We start from the raw sequence: 6,000 nt of genomic DNA on the forward strand, positions 1-6,000 counted from the left end.
GCAACAGCAGCATTTCCTGGCCTTCCCTGTCTAGAAACAGCATTTCCTCCCACACACACACTTCCCTGTGCAGAAGCAGCATTTCCCACCCTTCCCTGTGCAACAGCAGCATTTCCTGGCCTTCCCTGTCCAGAAACAGCATTTCCCCCAAACACACACACTTCCCTGTGCAGAAGCAGCATTTCCCGCCGCCCCCTTCCCAGCCGCCGCGTTTAAATTGAGAGAAAAGCACTGCACTGCGCTACCGCTGGCTTCGGCGTCTTCTATCCACTGCGGCCAACCCTACCGGAAACAGGAAGTAGTCAGAGAGGGCGGGCCGCAGTGGACAGAAGACGGCAAAGCCAGCGTTAGCGCAGTGCAGCGCTTTTCTCAATTTAAACGCGGGTGAGCCGGCGAGAAGGAGGAGGCTTTGGCGGTGGTGGTTTTGGCTGTGAGTGAGAGCGGGAGGGGGGAGTCGCCGGCTGTGCTTTCCCGATCTGGCCACCGTATACGCACTCTGACCACGGACCTACGGATCAGGGATCACGCAGGTCTGAGTGCGCATGCGCAGCTAGCGTTTTATTATATAGGATAGCTGGGTTAGCATTTAGTGCACGCTAAAATGCTACTGCGCCTTAGTAAAAGGATTACTAGGACTTGTTTTATAGATTTTTAAGAAAAATTAGGTTCTTGCCTTGATAATCTTCTTTCTTGTAGATGTGTCTAGTACTGCCTCCGGCCTGCTTATACCAGTTCTCTTCTTACCTTCAATTCAGGAAGGCACTAAAAATGCATCTATTCCCACTATAGTCCAGGACTTAAGTTCAATACTGACTGACTCATGATATTCCTATTTTATCACCTTATTAATCTTATGTAAGCTGCAATGATTTCTAACAGACAATTTTAGGGAGTAATAAACAATATGGTATAGTCCTGAACCATAGAGCTTTGCATCTGAACCTGCAAATTGCTTGCAGAAAATTTCAATCATCTTTTCAACTTCACCTCCTTCCCAGGGAGCTGCTTCGACCCCCTCAGTCTGTATAAAAGCAATCAAGTCGCACTGTAATGAAAGTCATAACCGGACGGAGGGAAACAGGGAAGAATCTCCGACAGTACAATTCTGTTCTGTTCTGTAACAAACATTACCAGCAAACATTGTAAAATCTTATATAGAGCTCGCAGCTACTCGCATGTCCCACTATCCAGCAGAGACTTGAAGCAGGCTATAGACTCTTAAGTGTTCTTTTTTTCCCTCAGCTCACCTGAAAGACAGAAATTTCTCCAGTTCCAGACTGATTCTGAGGCACAAAAGGCAAGCGAAGCCCATGTTCAAAGTGGGACTTCAGGACCACTAAACACAACTACAAGAAAGAAGATTATCGAGATATGAACCTAATCTTTCTTTCTAGCACAATATGTCTAGCGGTCTTAAACCATAGGATGTACCAAAACAGTCCCGAGTCTAGGCAGTCTTTTTTCTTCGACCCCCATAGGGTGGAAAGCGGACAAATGGAGTTCCTGATTAACATGAAGGGGGAGACAACTTTTGGTAAGGACAGAACCGTGGGTAAAGAGAGGCCTGCTTCTGTAATTTTGAGGAACAGTTCCTTGCAGGAAAGAGCAACTCGGAGACTTGTCTTGCTGATGTAATCACCACCAAGAGCATGTCTTGATCTTAAGATCCAGAAGGGAAGCTCATATGAAGGTCCACCGAGACCCTGCAATATGGTGTTAAGATTCCAGGAGGGGAAAGGGGGATGCACTAGAGGGCACAACCAAAAAGCCCCTTTAATGAACCAGACAACATCTGAGTGAGAGGCTAGGGAGCCTCTGTCCCCCCGTGCTTGGAAACAGGAAAGGCCTGCTATCTGCACTTTCAGTGATCCGACTGAAAGACCCTTCTCAAGTCCCTCCTGCAAAAAGTTCAAGATTGCCGAAATTGGAGCTCTGAAGGGTTCAACATCCTCCACAGTGCACTAATACTGAAAGGACTTCCAGGCTTTAGAACAGACTGCCACCGTCAATGGCTTCTTAGCTCTGAGCAAAGTGGTGATGACCATGTCTAAATAACCCTTACTCGTCAGGCTTCACACTCAAGAGCCATGTTGTAAGCACAAAGTGTTCTGGATTTTTAATAAGGACAGGGACAGTTCCTTGAGTGAGAAGGTCCACTTGGACTGGCAGTCTGAGGCCTCCATCCCTCCGGAGACAGATTAGGTTCACAAACCGTGGCCTACAAGGCCAAATCAGACACCACTAAGACTACCAACCCAAGATGACTCGCGATCATATGAATGACTCAACTGAGCATAGGCCATGGGGGGAAACACGTATAAGAACTTTTTCTCCAGCCACAGTTGTACTAATGCATCCAATCCTTCACTTCCGGGCTCGCATCTTTGGCTGTAAAAGTGAGTCGTCCTTGTGTTTACTTCCAGGACCATCATGTCCATCTGTGGCGGCCCCCACCGCTGAACTATGGTGTTGAATACCTGGAGGGATAGAGACCATTCCTCCGAGTCAAATGTCTGCCGACTGAGAAAGTCAGCCTGCACATTTTCCACTCCCACTACGTGCGAAACAGAGAGAGCCTGCAGAAGAGCTTCTGTCCACCAAAAGGAGTTGAGATTCTAGGTGCAATGGGGTGCTTCTGGTGCCTCCTTGCTTGTTGATATAGGCCACTGCTGTCACATTGTCTGAGAAGACTCCGACTACCAGAATTGGCATCTAGTCCTCTGAGCCTTTCTTTGGCACAATGAAGTATATGGAGTATCTGCCCAAGCCCGATTCTTCATCTGGGACCAACTCTATGGCACGAAGATCCAGTAGCCTTTGCACTGTTGCCTTGACTCTGAGGGTTCTCTCCAGTTGGCTGGTCGGAGAATCTGCAAAGCAGTCTGGAAGCACAGAACTTGATTTTGTAACTGTCCCAAACAACTTCTAGGACCTTCTAGGTCTGTGCCAATCTGAGCCCAGACTGACCAAAAGGCCAACAGCTTGCCTGCTTATCACGGGGAGCTCAGTCCCTGTCCTGGCATCATTGTGATTTCTTAGAGCCTGAGGCTCGCTGTCTTTTGCCTCTGCTGGATCTCTGATAATCCCTGAAAGGCCCTGTGCATTGCTTGGCCTACCACATAAAGACAAAATCTTCGAGAGCTTCGAAAATTGCCCCATCCTGGACTCCAAGCTGTTCAGAGTCTGTGTCTGGTGAGGCCTAGGGATGACAGTTTGTAACACTTTCCATCAGATCTTCCAGACCCTTGCCAAATAGCATCTGTCCCTGAAAGGGGAGCCTGTTCAGTGTGGATTTAGAGGCAAAATCTCCTGCCCACTGTCTGATACAGAACATAAATCAAGTGGAGATCACATAGGCTGAAGCCTTGCTCATAACTCTCATGATATCACACAAACTGTCCGCTATATAATTCACCCCAGATAGAAGCTCTTGGGGATCTCCTGGTCCAAAGTTCTTGGGGATCCTCCTGGTCCAGGTGGGTATAGCAAGCATGTGCCACAAAGGAAGTTATGGCTGCCATCTTAATCTGTAGGACCAAGACTTTAAAGTGCCTCCTGAGGATCAAGTCCACCTTACGGTCTTGAGAATCCTTTAACATCACACCACCTTCACTAGGCACGGATGTGTATTTGGTGACCTGCGCCACCAGCGAATCTACCTTTGGCTGAACAAAGAGCTGCTGGAAATTCGAAGCCATCGGGTAAAGCCCTTCTGAAGATTCCCAGTGGTCCGTGACCAGCTTTATGATGTCTGGATGCAAAGGAAAGCACACAGTCAGAGCAAGAGCACAGAGGCCTTGAAAAGCAAGCACACCATGGGGTCTTCCCCCTGGTCGAGGGCCACTGCCATTTCTTGACCGCCACTCTCATGCAAAGAACCAAACTCTGATAGTGAAATTTCATCCTGGGAAAACAGTGGCATGGAATTGGACTTTCCATCCTCCCAGTCTATGTCAGACTGAACCTCCTGATCCAAGCTTGGTCCTCATCTGGCCGAGAAGCATGCTGAGGAGAGCAACCCCTGTGCTACCTCTGGTCTGCTGCAGACACTGAGGACCCTCGACAATTCAAATAGGAATTCTTTATGAGGCTCACAAAATCCTGGGTGAAGCCTTGTACTGAGGGTCTCAAGGATCCCAACAGTAGTATTATGAAAGCAGCAGGTGGTGATGATTCTCCCTAAGCCAGGGGTAGACCCCGTTTTGTGCAGTTCATATAGCCCAATCTCACTCTTAAAATTTAAATACCAAAATCCTTGCTAAAATTGTAGCAAATAGGTCCTTAACTTGCATCATGGGATCAATTCATATGCATCACACAGGCTTTATGCCAGGAAGATATGCAAGGGATAATGTCAGGTGGGTCCTTAACCTGATTTGGAAGGCCAGAAAAGACCAGATTCCACACTACCAAAAACACTGAAAAGGCATTTGATAGGATAAGCTGGAAAGTAATGTTTAAAAACAATGCAAAAAAGTGGGATTTGGAGAGGGATTTATAGGGTGGGCTCAATGTATAATAAATCTAAAGCTCAGATAGAAGTAAATGGTGGCTACTCTGAGGAGTTTATCCTCCACAGGTGAACATGTCTGGAGTATCTTATGTCTCTTTTGCTATTTGCAATCACTTTGGAACCACTGGTGGAGAGAAAAATGTATTCAAGAATAAAATACTTGAGGGTCCAAATTACATTTAATTCCCCACCTAAGCACTGTGAATAGATGCACTTTTTGTCCATTTGCCTGTCATAACTAGATTGTAAGCTCTTCCGAGCAGGGACTGTCTCGCCCATGTTCGGTGTACAGCGCTGTGTATGCCTTGTAGCGCTATATAAATGATAAGCAGTAGGACATGAACCGAAGGAGTTATGGCGGCTCTCAATTAGATGAGACCGACTAGGACTTGGAAGGCTGGAAGAGAAATCACTCTATCCTGAATGGACAAAGATAGCTAGTGTAAAAATGATTGCATTACCCAGGCCAACCGTCTTCAGTGCAAGGCCCGCGAGCCTGTCCGGGGTTCCATTTCCCTCCGGCGGGTTCCGGTTGTTGCTCACGCTGCTTCTTCTTCTTCTTCCCGGCAGCGCCGCTTCGGCCGCAGACAAAGCGAGTGAAGTAAACAAAGTGCCTTCGGCGGGGCCGGAAACTTTCCCTCTGTCCTGCTACTGCTTCCTGTCCCCGTATAGGCAGGAAGCAGTAGCAGGAGGGAAAGCTTCCGGGCCTAGACAGAGCGTTTATTTCGCGCGCGTGCGCAGAAGAATGCGATCTTCTGTTGTCAGAGCTTGTGCCAGTAATAGTATGGAAGGGATACTTGAGGCAAAGCTACAGCAACAATACTGACTGAAATTCTGGAGATTAAATGAACGGCTATTGGGGCAGGAGGACAGTTGCAAGACTATTAGTGTAGATTTAGAAGAGCATTTTAAACATACTGAGACAGAAGATTATCAGGAATGTTTGAGAAGATAGGAAAGTATATTATACAAGGAAAATTCATATCGCAGGCAAGTTTTTTTTTAACGTTAAAGATTAATAGATAGGAAAAAATAATCTTTGGAATAGGATGCGAGTGCTAGATATACAACATAAAAAAAAAACCCTGAAATAAAAATAATGAACTTAGAAAAGCAAGGCAAGAGCTTTAAAACTCTATCAGTTAGAACTTATGCAGCAAAAGCATTTTGAAGAAGGTAATGCCCCCCCCCCCCCCCTTTTACAACACTGTAGCACAGTTTTAGAGCTGGCCTCGGCGATAACTTCTCTGATGCTTATACACCCTCTTTACAAAACCACGGAAGTGGTTTTTAGTGCAGGCCAATGCGCTGAATGCACTCAGGGGTCCTTTTATCAAGCTGCAGTAGAGGTTTAACACATGTAATACCGCCTGCATTGAGCAGGTGTTAGTTTTGTTAGCTGGCTGCAGGGGTTAGCGCGTGATGAAATGTCCGACGCACTAACCCCGCTAGCGCGGCTTGATAAAAGGACCCCTCAGAGAGTTCCT

General features: G+C 46.9%; 1 protein-coding gene across 2 annotated transcripts in view; it reads right to left on the reverse strand.

The window, feature by feature from the left end:
- The window catches only part of CEP68 (centrosomal protein 68), a 51,213-nt gene extending 45,770 nt beyond the window's left edge, over positions 1 to 5,443 (reverse strand). Inside the window, exon 1 of one of the 2 annotated variants that reach the window (XM_033939639.1) lies at positions 4,975 to 5,429. The gene's annotated coding sequence lies outside the window, so the exon portion shown is untranslated. Of the gene's footprint in view, positions 1 to 4,974 lie in introns of both variants that reach the window. The other variant, XM_033939640.1, reaches the window with a different exon arrangement.
- Positions 5,444 to 6,000: the final 557 nt, after the last annotated feature.

This window comes from Geotrypetes seraphini, chromosome 3 (genome assembly GCF_902459505.1).
Source record: "Geotrypetes seraphini chromosome 3, aGeoSer1.1, whole genome shotgun sequence".
Taxonomy (NCBI): Eukaryota; Metazoa; Chordata; class Amphibia; order Gymnophiona; family Dermophiidae; genus Geotrypetes; species Geotrypetes seraphini.